Source organism: Azolla caroliniana, unplaced genomic scaffold, assembly GCF_043228905.1.
Source record: "Azolla caroliniana isolate FFs.n. ecotype wild unplaced genomic scaffold, voAzoCaro1.0.p SCAF_1, whole genome shotgun sequence".
NCBI lineage: Eukaryota > Viridiplantae > Streptophyta > Polypodiopsida > Salviniales > Salviniaceae > Azolla > Azolla caroliniana.
In genome coordinates this window covers 31,903,060-31,918,140 of record NW_028230436.1, presented here as the reverse complement: position 1 = coordinate 31,918,140, position 15,081 = coordinate 31,903,060, and the positions used below count along the sequence as shown (strand labels likewise).

Sequence of the window (15,081 nt, the reverse complement as noted above, 5' to 3'; positions counted from 1 at the left end):
ACTACGTGCTCATCTATAAATCACATATACACGTTCCTCCAAACATGGAGTTATGTTTTACAAACATCGAAAATCCTTACATCGTGCCTAATGTTGGACATGTGAGTCTATGTCAATTGGCCAACTTTTTGTTTATCGGTCAAGCATTTTCAGGGATCCATGTAACCACATTAATTGCCGAATAAGTTGTGTGGGGCATTCAGAGCTAGTTGACTACTAAAGTCACGAGAAATTCAAGTTACAATATATTTATAGAAGGGGTTTACTACTTTGCCATGGAAGATATGCTATTTGGTGCTCTAGTTTAGATAGGATTTGCATACCTAAACATACCCTTAATGTTTTGGGCTTATTTGTTGCATCTTAGATTCTTATCATAGATGTCCATTGATGCATGGATGTATACTATTTCTTTGGCAACCTAATACTCGAAGGTTATAATAATTGCTTCTATCTTGTATCATGTGTTCTAAGTAATATGATGTATGACTTTGTGATGAATCTATGTCACATCAATTCAAAAGATATATTGCCCATAGTATTTTCACTTGATATAAACCATAATGTAATTCTTCAACTTGTGGCATATGCATAAAAAGTTATACATGAGAGGCCCTAGAGCTACAATTTGATTTACACCACTATCTAACTTAAGTAAAGAAAAAGTGTACTTCTCAAAGAAAATAATTTATGCAATTACTTAATGGCAATGTATACAAAATCATCTAAACAAGCAACATTAAGGTGTTGTCCAAGTAGGCTTTTCTTAAGATCATCCTTGTGAGGGAATGCCTTATTTGAACCTTGGATCTTGGGTTGTGTAAAGTGAAAGGTGTAAACATTGACTTTGTAAACTCTATCTTTTCTGAGGGTACTACAACTTCGTCCTGTAGAAAGGCATGCTTTCGGGGGCAAATTGTTAGCTTGCATGATCTAGTGCTCTATGGAATGGAACAATCAAACAGATTACTTGAGAATGGAGAACCTCAAGTCTTAAAAACACAAGATATACCATTACATTATCATGTATGGTAATTTAGATTTGAAAAACTTGCTATTGTGAATCTCTATGTCATTATTTCATCCGTAGACTCTCTTGTATGACTTGTAAAGGCAACACATTGACATTCAACTTTAGCATATAATATCTTATTCATCAAGCACTACTTACTACATCAAAACTTATTCCAAACACAATTAATGTTAGCTTTTTCATAGCCACCAACCAACTTACCTAATTTCTATGATTGTGTGACCAAAATTAAAGAAATCATGGACTTTGTTCGCAATGCCTTGGCTTAGGACCAAGGTTGATTTAGTTTGATAGCGTGACAATTGAATGCAAAGTTGATGGTGTGCAAGATGCCATACAGAGGTCCAAAAAATAGAATATGCAACCTTGGGTTCTGTGCATTAGTCAATCACACTCTCATTAGATACAAAACCCTCACATTGTTGACGTTTGCAAGAAAAACACAATATGGTTTTGTTATATTCACACATTTGATGCCATACAAAGTGTTGCAACACATGTTTTGGTGTAGGAGACTCTTTTGAGCTCAAATTCAAAAGATCACTACCATGGTATCCATTTTCGAGTTGCTTTGTCTATCAGTGTGAATCCATACCGAATGTTCCAATTCAATCCTAAGTGCATCACAACTACAAACACCAGCCACACAAATTCTTCCGCATAAGATTGCATCACAAACAACAAAATTAAAGCATGCTTGGTCCTTAACAATACTAGCTTTTGCCAACCCTTCGAGAACTCTTCACGTCACACCTTATTTGCAAAAAGACACGGTATACTTTGCTAGGGCAATGACCACGAGACAGTGCTTGAACCCATCACACAAGGATAGACCACATATTCGAAAATAACAAAGATAAGTAAACACAACAAACATCATGTATAAAACAAAAATTCCCCTCATTCTCATAAGATATGAAGATATGTGTGTGTGGTTGCATGCTTAGAAAAACAAATGCCATATATGTGGCAGTGTTTAAGGATTTATTCATATTTCTAGTATAGCAAACAACTATATTTTATTTATGTTTACCTAGATGTAGGATTTACAACTATCTTTGCAAACTAGGTCTTATATGGTCTCTTACATCTCATAGTTAGCGAACCGTGAAGGGGCGCACACCAAACTTACATGTCAACAAGTGAACAAACACTTAATGGAGCACAAAATAAGGTTTGAGCCCAGCCCGGACCGGTGGATCAGCTAGGGATGAGCCACTTGACATGCGTAAGGGGGAGATGTAACTTTCCCAGAGAAAGTTGGATCTTAACCTTTTGCGAGCCGGCCTCTCATAGAGACACAATGCTAGAATAGGTGGGTAGGTGGTTAGGTGGGTGGGTAAGGTGAGTAGGAATTTCTCTAATTTGGAAAGGGGCCCAAGTTAGGTAACTTGACAAGCAAAGGGTTCTATGATGAGATGTGAAACCGGGGAAGTAGTTCAAAACTCACGAGCTAGTAATGACGAACTTCCCTATGTATGTATGTGTGTGCGCGTGTATGTATATGTATGCAAGCTTGTGTATGCGTAAGTGCCAAACAAAAACAAAACATCGTTTAGTCGAATGTTTGAAGGAACGGGAATGGGAATGGATGAAAAGGTAGAATGTCTCAGGACGATAGAATGGCTCATGTGTCGCCCCCATGGGGGGGGGGGGGCTTTCTTATGGGGTGGGTTTGGCGAGGGAGAGAGTCGAGAGTGAGGGAGGTTGGTTAGTTATTTGTATGCCAATTCATTCAATGTGTGTAACGAGAAACGTCAATCTATATATGTACATTTTTTTTATCTATATATATTTGAAACAGTTAAAGCTCGGAGAACTCTCTGTTTATTGACAAATTTGTACAGAAGTTATGATTCATGAACACCTTCTCTCTCTCTCTCTCTCTATGCATGCATGTGTAATATATATACATATGTATATATGTATGTATGTGTTTATGTATTGTTATGTTGGCATGTGAAGAAAGCACAAAGAAAGTAAAAATAGGTAGATACTAGAGAGAGAGAGAGAGAAAATCGCGCATTAAAGAAAAGAACAGAACAGAACAGAACAGAGCAGGGTAGAGTGAGAGAGAGCGAAGGGATGAATGCATCCTAAATATAGATATGGGATAGATAGATAGATATACAGTACATCATATCATATCATATCATAGTATGAATGCATGTAATGTGTGATGTGTAATGTGTAATGTGTGATGTGTAATGTGTATGTGCGCATTGTTTCGATTTGCATTAAAGAGAGACAGCATAGAACAGGTGGGATTCATTAAGAAGGAGTAGAGAGAGAGAGAGACAGACAGAGAAACAGAGACAGAGACAGAGAGAGACAGAGACAGAGAGAGAGAGAGAGACTATTCTACATTCGTCGTCGTCATCTTCTTCTTCCCTCTTTTTATTTCTTTGCTTCTTTTCTCAAACAAAGAACAGCAAGCGTGGAAGGAAACAAATACCAGAGAAAGAAAGAAAGAAAGGAAGGAAGGAAGGAAGGAAGAAGTAACAACAATAACAGAAGGAGGAGGAGACGAAGAAGATGATGCGTAGCAGAAAAGGACGTGTTATAGGTGAGGGGTAGACGGAGAAGAATTACAAGTGAAAAAGAAGAAGAAGAAGAAGAAGAGAAGGAGCAAAAAAAAGAAAATCAAAGCAAGAAAGAAGGAAGAAGAGGTTTCTGAATTAAAGAGAGACGGTTGAGAAGAGATGTCTTTGTGAGAGAGAGAGAGAGAGAGAGAGAGATTAACAGTATGTGTGTGTATATATAACACTAATGTGGTGGGTGTATGGTGGGTGATTTATTTATTTATATGCACGCAGAGGCAGTGACGGAGACAGAGACACAAAGTTGTGCGTTATATTATAATATGGAAGCAGTAGTTAGATAGCCATAGCCATTATCACAATGCTGCAAAAATATCCATTAATCATTCACCTGTAGATTTTGGAAGCTTCCTTCCACATACACTCTCTCTCTGTCTCTCTCCATAAAATCAGAGCCTATATAGCTGATTTTATTCACACCCGCACAGAAATAAATATCTTCTTCTTCTCTCTCTGTGTCTGTGTCTGTGTGTTTCCATTGCCAAGGGTTTCTTGCTAGCTTCCCGTGCTCTTCTTTGATCTTCCTGCGTCTAATTAGGATTCGGTATACTGTGCTTCCTTCAGCTTCTTCTTGTTAATTCGTTTCTCCTGCTTCTTTAAACACATTTCCTCTTCTTTTACTTCTTCTCCTTCTCCTTCACAATTTCTTCCTTACCATCGTCTTCTTTTAATAATCCCTGTGTGTGTCCTAATCCCGCTGAAACCTTCTCCTCCTTCCTTTTTATGCAATAGCCAAAACTCTCCCTTTTTCCAATCCATCCACGGACCACCAGTCTGTCGATGGTTTCTCTTCTTCATCATTCTAATCCATCTCAAATTCGATTGAAAACATACGCTCCTCACTCTGATCAGATCATCGTCATTTTCAGCCTTCCAGCCACTGATTCCGTCTTGTTTTCTGTCTACAGCACGGAGCTTCCATGGAAACCAAGAAATGAGATCAATCGATCAATGAAGTATGGTTTCCAATATGTTTATACATAGCGTGTAAGAAGCGTGTAGTACGCTCAATTCTTCTCGAGAAGCTTTCATCTGTAGTCTGAGCTGGAAGCTTTAATCTGTAGTCTCATCGTTGTTACCGATCAGCAGCAGCAGCGATGGAGTTTGGTACTCGAAACCTGGCAGACATCTCACTCCAGACCGAATCAAGAATCCTTAGTGGAGCTGATTTCTCGCAATCGGCGGTTTCTGACGAACCGAAACGGCTGCCTTCCAGCGATCGGAGCGAACAAGAGAGCAGCAGGGTTTCGTCCGTTTCTGAGGCGTCTCCCAAGCGAGCGACCTCCATCAGGAAGGCGCTGCTCCTGCCGGACCTTCTGCAATCCGTGAACGTGAAGTACGTGAAACTAGGGTACCGAAACTACAGGCAGGCGTGCATATACCTCCTGGTCCCGCCATTGCTGCTCTTCGTCGCCTCCGAAGCTCTCCGCCTTCTTCATCACCTGAACTTCACGCAGATATGGCAGCTCCTGCAGTTCAACCTGGTGAGCGTCATGGCATTCTCGGCCTTCTTGGTAATCTCTGCGACGATCTACTTCATATCGAGGCCGGCCCCGGTGTACCTTCTCGACTTCTCCTGCGCCGTGCCGGAGGAGAAGCTGAAGTGCAGCAATTCGGCCTTCCTGGGCTACTCCAAGGGGACCATGGCCTTCTCGGAGCAGAGCCTGGAGTTCCAGAGGCGTATATGCGAGCGATCAGGCCTCGGCGACGAGACATATCTGCCGCCCATGGTGTTCCGGAGCCCCCCCAACCCGTGCATGGAGGAGGCCCGGGCGGAGGCCGCATCCATCATCTTCGATGCCATGGACAAGCTCTTCGCATCGTCCGGCATCTCCTCCCCCCGCGACATCGACATCTTGATCGTGAACTCCAGCCTCTTCAACCCGTCCCCGTCCCTCACCTCCATGATCGCCAACCGCTACAAGATGAGGGGCAACCTGAAGAGCTTCAATTTGGCCGGCATGGGGTGCAGCGCGGGTGTCATCTCCATCGACCTCGCCCGCCGCCTCCTCCAAGCCCACAAGAACAGCCTCGCGCTCGTGGTCAGCACCGAGAACATCACCTTGAACTGGTACTGGGGGAACGAGAAGTCGATGCTCCTCTCCAACTGCATCTTCCGCATGGGCGGGGCCGCCATCCTGCTCTCCAACAAGAAGGCCGACCGGCGGAGGAGCAAGTACGAGCTTGTGCACTCGGTCCGGACCCACAAAGGCGCTGATGGCAAGCCGTTCAAGTGCGTGTACCAGGAAGAAGACCCGACCGGCGACCGCATCGGCGTCGCCCTCTCCAAAGACCTAATGGCCGTTGCCGGAGACGCCCTGAAGACCAATATCACCACTCTAGGTCCATTAGTCCTACCTATCACCGAGCAATTCCTCTTCTTCGCCAGCCTCATGGCCAGAAAGCTGTCGAAGTCGAAGTCGATCAAGCCCTACATACCCGATTTCAAGAGAGCCTTCGAGCACTTCTGCATACACGCGGGCGGCCGAGGCGTCCTGGATGAGGTGGAGAAGAACTTGCAGCTGAGCGATTGGCATATGGAGCCATCCCGGATGACGCTCTATCGGTTCGGCAACACTTCGAGTAGCTCCCTGTGGTATGAGCTCGCGTACAGTGAGGCGAAAGGTAGGATCGGGCAAGGGGACCGTGTTTGGCAAATCGCGTTCGGGTCCGGGTTCAAGTGTAACAGTGCGGTATGGAAAGCTCTTCGATCCATCGCACCATCTGAGGCATCCAATCCTTGGAGCCCATGTATCGACAAGTTTCCGGTCGTCGTACCGACCCACCGTACACTATAAAATTTAGTTCCCGCCCCCCAAGATTTATATATATGGCTATTAACCGATGAATTATCACAATTCATCCTCCCATATTTCCCCCAAGTATCATCTGTCTGTCTGTCTATCAAATTACATTACCTACCATTCACACACCCCTCCTCTCATTATTTCCACCACCAAATTACAATTTGCAATAGGAAAGCTGTAGCATAATTACAGTAGCTAGCTGTTCAATTTGAATTCCCTACCTGTAATTCTTTTACAGCTTCTTCCTCATCCTCTCCCTCCTACCATTAAAGTTTTAGCTCTTTCTTTTGGCTTCTGCATGTTATTTGCTTTGGCATGAATAATGACGAGACAAAAAAAAGAAACAAAAAGCTGCCATTGTCATTTAGTCTCTTCGGCCATTCATCCATCTATAGCTTTTTTTTCTTTTCTTTTTAGGTATGTAAATGCATTCAAACTTTCAACAGCCCAATTGATGGATGATATAGGTAAAAACCCCCTGCATTTGCTCCTCCCCCATGAAATCAAATGTATTTAATTTTAAATACCATAGTTTGATCTGCAACCAAAAGCAGAGAGATATGGTGTTAACTTCCTCCTCTTCATCTTCCCTATTCATTAAAAACCCCAATTGCTGCTATAATGTTCAAAGATCTCCTTCTTCATTAATTCATTCCAACACAAACAAAAAGCAGCCTTCTATGGAGGATGCTGTATTGTATCAAAAGGATTCTTCTGATTTATTCATGGTTTTTGAACTTCAATACATTTGGGGCATTTGTATTCTCCTTAAATTTGGTGGTTGTCTCTCTCACCCGCACGCACACAGGCACACCCGTGACCCACCCATCACCCACCGACGTCTAATCTAGTGATCATGCCAAAATATCTCACCTTCCTCTTTCTTTATATACATATGTATATAACACAGAAATGTGGACCATCTTGTTCCAACAGAACAATGAATGCATTGTAATTTATTGTGAGATTAGCAGGAACCAGCAGCTAAAAGCCATTGCTACCTTTGCTTTGCTCCGTTGCAATACCTCTGCAAGGAAAATGCATCGGGAGATCGATCATGCAGGATTTCACCCACTGTAACACGGCACATAACCAATCAATTGAGCCAAATACGTACATACGCACATACATTTGTATGTCCATCTCTTCCTTCCGACATGCCACTTTGGTGATTATTTGGCAATCATGTCACTTAGGTGATTATTTAATCTTTGTTTGTATGGACATTATCTACTATGTATTGTGTAACATGCATTCATGTTTTCGATCCTCATATAATCTATTGTGTAACATGCATTCACGTTTTCAATCCTCGAAACTACATGTGTTTAGTCGGAATAAATCCTTAGCCTACACGTTGGGCTTGTGCCTAGACAAAATGCGTGCAATAACCCAATATGCTTCTTTTTCGCGCAGACGACTCAAACCGTTAGGCAAAACTCATGGATTGGTTAAAAATCGTCCCCATCCGTAAAGTCGAATTGCATAAACCTATCATATCCTCAAAACTCCATGTGTTTGGTTGGAATAAATCCTTAGCCTACAAGTCGGGCTTGTGCCTAGACAAGATGTGTGCAATAACTCAATATGCTTCTTTTTCGCGCAAACGACTCAAATCTGTTAGGCAAAACTCATCGACTGGTTAAAAATCGTCCCCATCCATAAAGTCGAAATGCATAAACCTATCACGATGAAGGAATCATGAATACCATTTTTAAGCCCTGGTCACAGGATGTGACATGAAGTTCTTGATTGTTGAAGTTGCTTTCCAACCAATTTTCTTCCATTAGAAATTGTTGTCCATAATGATTGGTCACATGCACTTACGAATCCTCGCTGGAAAATGCTCATTGCCTTTTTTTATTGGATGGGCACAACTTGTAATTTCCACTTGGCAAAAACTGTTCTGAAATCTCATTGCCTTCTCAACTTTTGGTCTTGTTGTTCTTCAGATGACAAGAAGTGAGCCAAGATTTCCATCAGGAAGTGACATATGTCGTGATTCGATTTGCATTCTTGAGATTTCCTCAAGGTTTCCTTGTGTTCCCTTCCTCACAAATTTCATGGTAATTGAAATCTATATATAATTGGTACAAACGAAACCTAACTTTAATTGATACATGTCTTTCATCATTTGCATGTGTAGATTTGGCACGAGATAAACATTTTAAATATTGAGCAATAAGAATCTAATTAGTAAGGGTTCATGTCTATGCACTCCAACACACTTAGTTATCTTTTTAGCCTCCCATAAGTAACTTGTATGCAAACAAGCTGTAATGTTAACACAAGAATAAGGATGAGGTAGAAAATTATTTAGTTAAATATTTCGACAAAATAACAAGAGAAGTAGCAAGCTTGTCTATAAATGCACCCATAAGTATTTGTGTGAAGGCACAACAAACAATTGATTGACTATAGACAACCATCGTAATTGTGAACTTTTTGGCACTACCTGTTCAATGATAGCCTCGCAACTTGCAATAACATCATGAAGATAGTAAACCACTAAATTTTCTTATGATGGCCTTCCAACTGGCAGTTATATCCTCGAGATAGCAAGACACTAAACATCTCCCTTTCAATGATGGACTTCCAACCTAGAGTTAAATCATGGGACACGACATCAATCATAAATGACGACTACAATACCTTTAAGCATGACAAGAACAAGAACATATACATCATACTTGAGTTTTGATTCTTGATGGAAGTTTTTAATTTCCAACATATTTTCACTACGAAAGGAGAATCTTATTAAAAGGAATTACACTAATGCTATTTGGGATTAATGGGAATATTTTATATCTTCTTAATAAGAGTCAAAGCTTACCTTTAAAATTCATAAAATTAAAAATGATCCATGTGTATACTCATTGCTAACTTAACAGTAAAGTATACCACTAATATTTTTCATAAAAGGAAATTTATCGATGCTCAAACTTGTAGTAGATACATTGATGGCTTTTTTCATAATAACGTAAATGCCCCTTGTGTTTGGTGTAATATCCTTTATACTATTAGCATTTTGCACACTATCAAGACAATTATGCTCAACTGGGGACATGCTTGCTGGAACTGTCTTGAGGATGATGTGGCGAACTACAATAGCACATGCAATGTTAAGTACAGAGGGGAGAATGGCATTGTACAACTGATCACTGACAATAGGGTACCTACAGAATATGAGCGGATTGATGGTACCGATGATGCTGCATAATTAATGAGCCTGAATTTTAGAAAGAGGTGGTGTACTACACCGATGGCCACAACAAATGGAATGGATATACAACGGAAGTATGTAGTACCTAGATGGTTGTTCCCCCCTCCCATTAGTTGAACGAGGGGCGTGAAAGAGATGTCATGTGGGATAGTGAATGTAGGTGATGTGTATGAAAAGATGGATAGAGACACATGTGAAAGTGTAAGATAAATAAGTGAGATTTCTTATGTAGGATAGGATAGTTTAGGCAAGGCCTACCCGAGAAAGGGATCGAGTTTGTGTATATTTTAACTAATGGAGTATATTCTTTATTTGGAAGACAATTATGCTCAACAAGGCACATGATTGAGATTGTTGTCATATGGTAATTCAATAAGATTACATAATAGTACTTTAATTATGTTAAATGATACCCTAATGATGTCCCTTGATAATATGATTATGTTGCCGTATTTAAAAGAAGATCCTCATTTGTAAATAGCTTCTGTGCTTCATCTTTGTCGTTTCCCTTTTTTGTGAAGGTTCAAGTTTAAGAGAAGAAGATGGTAAGGCTTTCAATAACAACTATAGATGTAATATCATGAAAAAATGTTATGCGTGTAATCCCTATAGCCCCATCTATAAGGATTTTTTATGATAATTTCTCTTACCTTAAACTAACTTACATATTAAACGCAACACTACTTTTAAACAAAGTTGTTGATGATGACTTCGTAATGTCATCAAAACAAACTCTAGTTAGCAAGTGATCCACACCATAGATGTTAGAAACCTTGCTTATTTGACTAAAACTTGCCGAAAATATATCTCTTGTGCCACACAAAAAATTGCTTACAACCAAGTTATATAATGTCTAAACGAAACAAACTTATCTCATCATTCAGCATGAGTAATTAAGTTTCTTATCAACAAGTGTTTAGGTCAAACCCAACTCATGTAAAACCGTTTGCACCAAATTTCATTTGATAAAAACAAGGAACCAAGAGTCGAAATTTGAGCAAAATAAAGGTTACAAAATTCTCATACATACATGTTTAATTGACTATTACCTAATCTACTTGACTACATTATGTGTATTCACAATCTCATGGAATATACTATTTCACAATAAAACTTCAAAGCGATACTCGTTCAAACATCATGATAATATACCAAGCCTTTCTAGTTGCAAGACTGACATATATACTAGAGTATACCATATAATGATAAACATGATATGAAAACAATGATATTCATATCATATGTTTGCTAGAGTTTATTGATGACCTAAAGTCACCCTTCCATATGGGCAACATATGTGCCTCCTCAAGGGACACAATAGTGGTTCCTCCTCTAATGTGTATAATCAAAATAAACAAATGTTGCAACATTATGTGTTAGCACACAGTTTTCACATTGTATTTATACATCACCTAATAAGCGTAATATAATGAAGATTGGTTACAATTATACACGTCTGTCACAACACAATAACATAGAATTTGTAAAAGTATGCATGTTGGTTGTTGTGGCTTAGGTGTCGCGGTGGTGAGGCTGGATGCAAAATTTGTGGTCACCCTTTGGAATCAATTCCTCATTGTTTTTGGAATTGTAACGAGGCTATTAACATTTGGGGTAGAAGTCTCCGGATAGTGGCAACATGCAGCGTGAATGGGAGAGTTGTATGGGGGTCCGTACAGGGGCTGAAGTTAACAGGGGAAGGTTGGACTGAACAGTTAAATCCTCACGGACATGGATTTATAGTGCAAGGTGGCAAGGTGTTTCAACGGGCTGGAGTTCGACCTGGCACTAACTCATAACTTTTTGAAGAGATATGGAGGATGGTGGCTTGTTTATCGGTCTGGCACATTTGGACCAACCGTTGTAAGTTTGTTTTTCAACAACAAAAGATCCCTAGTGGTGAGGTATTAATAAATATATGGTTTGAGTTGGTCTCTTGGCTGCGGGGACGATACGACTCGATTAAGGGGGAATCTGATGCAGCTGAAAGATCTCGATCAAAGTTCTTGCTGAAATGGGGTAATTCTCCTATGGTCGACAGATCATCATCAAGGCCTCAATGGCACTACCAAGCACCTCGATGGCTGTTTCCCCCAATAGTTTCCAACAGCGTCTAGGTGCTGTAAATTTGTATAGTTATGGTACAAATAACTAGGTTATTGGAGTTGTTTGGATACGTTTGTTGAATATGAGGTGGGGACTATGTCCGCTTTGGTGGGAAGGCCAGAGTGAGGGCTGTTGAGAGGAATTTTGAGAGTTCTATGATGTAATTTTGTTTGCTAACTAATGCGAAGCAGTATTTTTTTGGTAAAAAAAAAATACAATAAGAGCATTGTTCAAAAAGAGTTTGGAAAGCAAATAAAACTCTTAAAGGATTTGTGCTAGTTGATTGCTATAGATATTGGTGATTGTGAAATGTAATGATACCCATCAATTCAATTGAACAAAACTATGAATTGCAAATTCAAGATGTCACCGTTTCAAATGCCTAAGTTAATGGTCTAGTTTAAACCTTGTGTGAATTAAGGTCTTGGTTACACGTTCGCTTTCCATAACTAGTGGTAAAATAAAATAATTGGCCTATTTAGGCATTTCATTGTTGAGTTTGTCTTGTAGATCATGCACTTGATCAATGCAAAGGTAGCAAGTTTGCTAAAGTTTAGGACATTCATCAAAGTGACCATGGGTTCAAGTCCTCAAGTGATGTATGATCATGACACTATCCCCCACCTTCAATGATTCATTTCACACATTGTAAGACATGAATTGGGAGCTAGGTCATCCGAATACCAATGATGACATTGTGTTACAAGAGTTGGGAATTAACAAGATTTTATGTAGGCCCCCAACCATGATCATTGTGTGTATAACATAAACAATCCACAAGGTCACATAACTCATGTTAAGTATTCATCCTATTCTTCACTTCTCGTGCCTTGTTACAAGAGTTGGGAATTAACAAGATTTTATATAGGCCCCCAAGTGTGATCATTGTGTGTATAACATAAACAATCCACAAGGTCACATAACTCATGTTAAGTACTCATCCTATTCTTCACTTCTTGTGCCTTTATGTTGGTACCAAAGCAACATACTAAGATAGAGTTTAGGACTTAGAAATAGGGCCTTGTGTCCACACTAGTGTGAAATGGCTTTAAGGCAACTTACTTTTGTAAGAGAACTATAAAAGCCACTTTGTTACTCTTCATAGCGATGTTATAGTTGTAGAGCTAATTAATGGAAAGCAACGAATCATTCCTTCTTGAGATTTGTGTATTCCTTAATTCAATTAAGAGTAGTCAACTGTATTATGGAACGAGTTCTTACTGACAATTTTGATCAATAGTTAGAAACATGATGAAATTTGTTTCTAACCCAAGAAGTACCATAAGAAATTGTTGGAACTAACATTTGTTATAGACACTTATTATTCGGGAGAGAAATTTTGCCACTTCGTTAAAACTTTTTTTTTTTTTTTTTTTTCAAAAAAAAGATACTACATTAGTATTAGAAAACCGCCATAAGGCTAAACATACAAGCTATACCGATCCCCTATATTTTTCTAAAGTCTAACCATTGGCCACTTCGTTAAAACTTGTGGTACTTATTCTTCAATTGAAAAGTGGTAAAAAGTTGAAAATTCCCAAATGGCTCAAGAATTCCAGAGTTTTTGGTGTTCCTTTATTTGTAAATAGTGATGAAATTTTCACCATTTTTGAATTGAAGAATTAATTGTGATGATTTTGGCAATTATAAATACGCAAGAGCTTTGCAACATTTGTAAATATGTACGAATTGTCAAAAGATTTGGCCCTCTTCGAGATATGTCAGTAATGCTAGAATTTTCAAAACTATTGATGAGAAAATGTGTCACAACCTCAAACAATGTTTTTCGACTAGAAAAAACCAAAATGTTGATAGACCCACAAGTTTTTGGTGGGTTTCAAAATTCTCGTTGTATATTTTTTACCATAAGATATATGTTAGGAATCAGTTTTAACATACATAGTTGAAAAACTTGAAATGTATATTGATAAAAATATTTTGCAACATAAATGTAATTGTGAAGGAAAAAATTTAAAAATAAAATAAATGTATCCATACAATCTATTACAACCCTCCTACCCACATGAATCAACATGCGCAGTAGTGGAAACCCTCACGCAAGGTCTTTTCAAGACAGGGGGCGGAAAAAGCCATCTTGGTGGAGCGTATCTCCATTTTATTCTGTCCCCAAAATAGGTGAAGACCTCTGCCTTTTTCCAAATTTCGCGAAATTGTTGTTGCTTGCGAAACACAACATCAGGCTCACCATGTATTGCTTCATATTGACCTCTTAGAGTATGTAGGAGCATCAACCATATCTCCTTGACTAACTCAACCGCATTTGGTTTGTAGCCTTTGGGCATCTTTTCATTAATACCACGGTGAATCTTGACTTTAAAATTAAAATTAAAATTAAAATAAATGTTTTAGCAATTACTATCATATTTAGAGACTAAAGACATGGTATCCTTGCAATTTTGGGAGTTGTCAACAATGCAATCATTTTTATCCACATTTTTTATGTCTTTTAGTTGTATTAGGATACATTTGGTCACGATAAACAAAAGCAAAAAAATGCTAGTGCTAGTTTTATTAGAGTATGAAAGAATCATTTAAGGTTAGAATCGAGAGTTATTAAGAGTGTTCACCAATGGAGGCTAGATAGCTAGTTAAATATACTCGAAGGTAGTTTACACCCAGACTCCAGTGATAAAGGCCAAAAATCCATATTCAGCTTGTAAAAAGATGGGGTTTTTTTTAACCCAGTGTTGTTGAGATTGTTGAAGCTACACGAGTGTTCAATAGTTTTCTAGTTAATTATGTTGCAATTTTCTTTGTAATAGTTAATTATTAGAGTATGAAAGAATCATTTAAGGTTAGAATCGAGAGTTATTAAGAGTGTTCACCAATGGAGGCTAGATAGCTGGTTAAATATACTCGAAGGTGGTTTACACCCAGACTCCAGTGATAAAGGCCAAAAATCCATATTCAGCTTGTAAAAAGATGGGGTTTTTTTTAACCCAGTGTTGTTGAGATTGTTGAAGCTACACGAGTGTTCAATAGTTTTCTAGTTAATTATGTTGCAATTTTCTTTGTAATAGTGGATTATTTTGTATATTGCCTTGGGCCACTTTATGTTAATACCAATGGAGGATATTTTTATGGGTAAAAGGTGGTTTACACCCACTCTTCCACCCACTTTGCACACAACAAGGTGCACCTCTACCCTCTTATTGTCAACGATCGAATGTGAAGTAAACCGTAGCTCATCATGTTGACTAAGTGACGTTGGGCGCCGCTATTGTGGAGTTGGTATATGATTTAAGTGATCAATTGAACTTTCTAAAAGATTTCAACACTTAATGAGAATAA

General features: G+C 39.0%; 1 pseudogene; it reads left to right on the top strand.

Annotated features, from left to right (window-relative positions):
- The first annotated feature begins 4,085 nt into the window (after positions 1-4,085).
- On the top strand, positions 4,086-7,185 carry LOC147869778 (3-ketoacyl-CoA synthase 11 pseudogene; annotated as a pseudogene).
- The last annotated feature ends 7,896 nt before the right edge of the window (positions 7,186-15,081 follow it).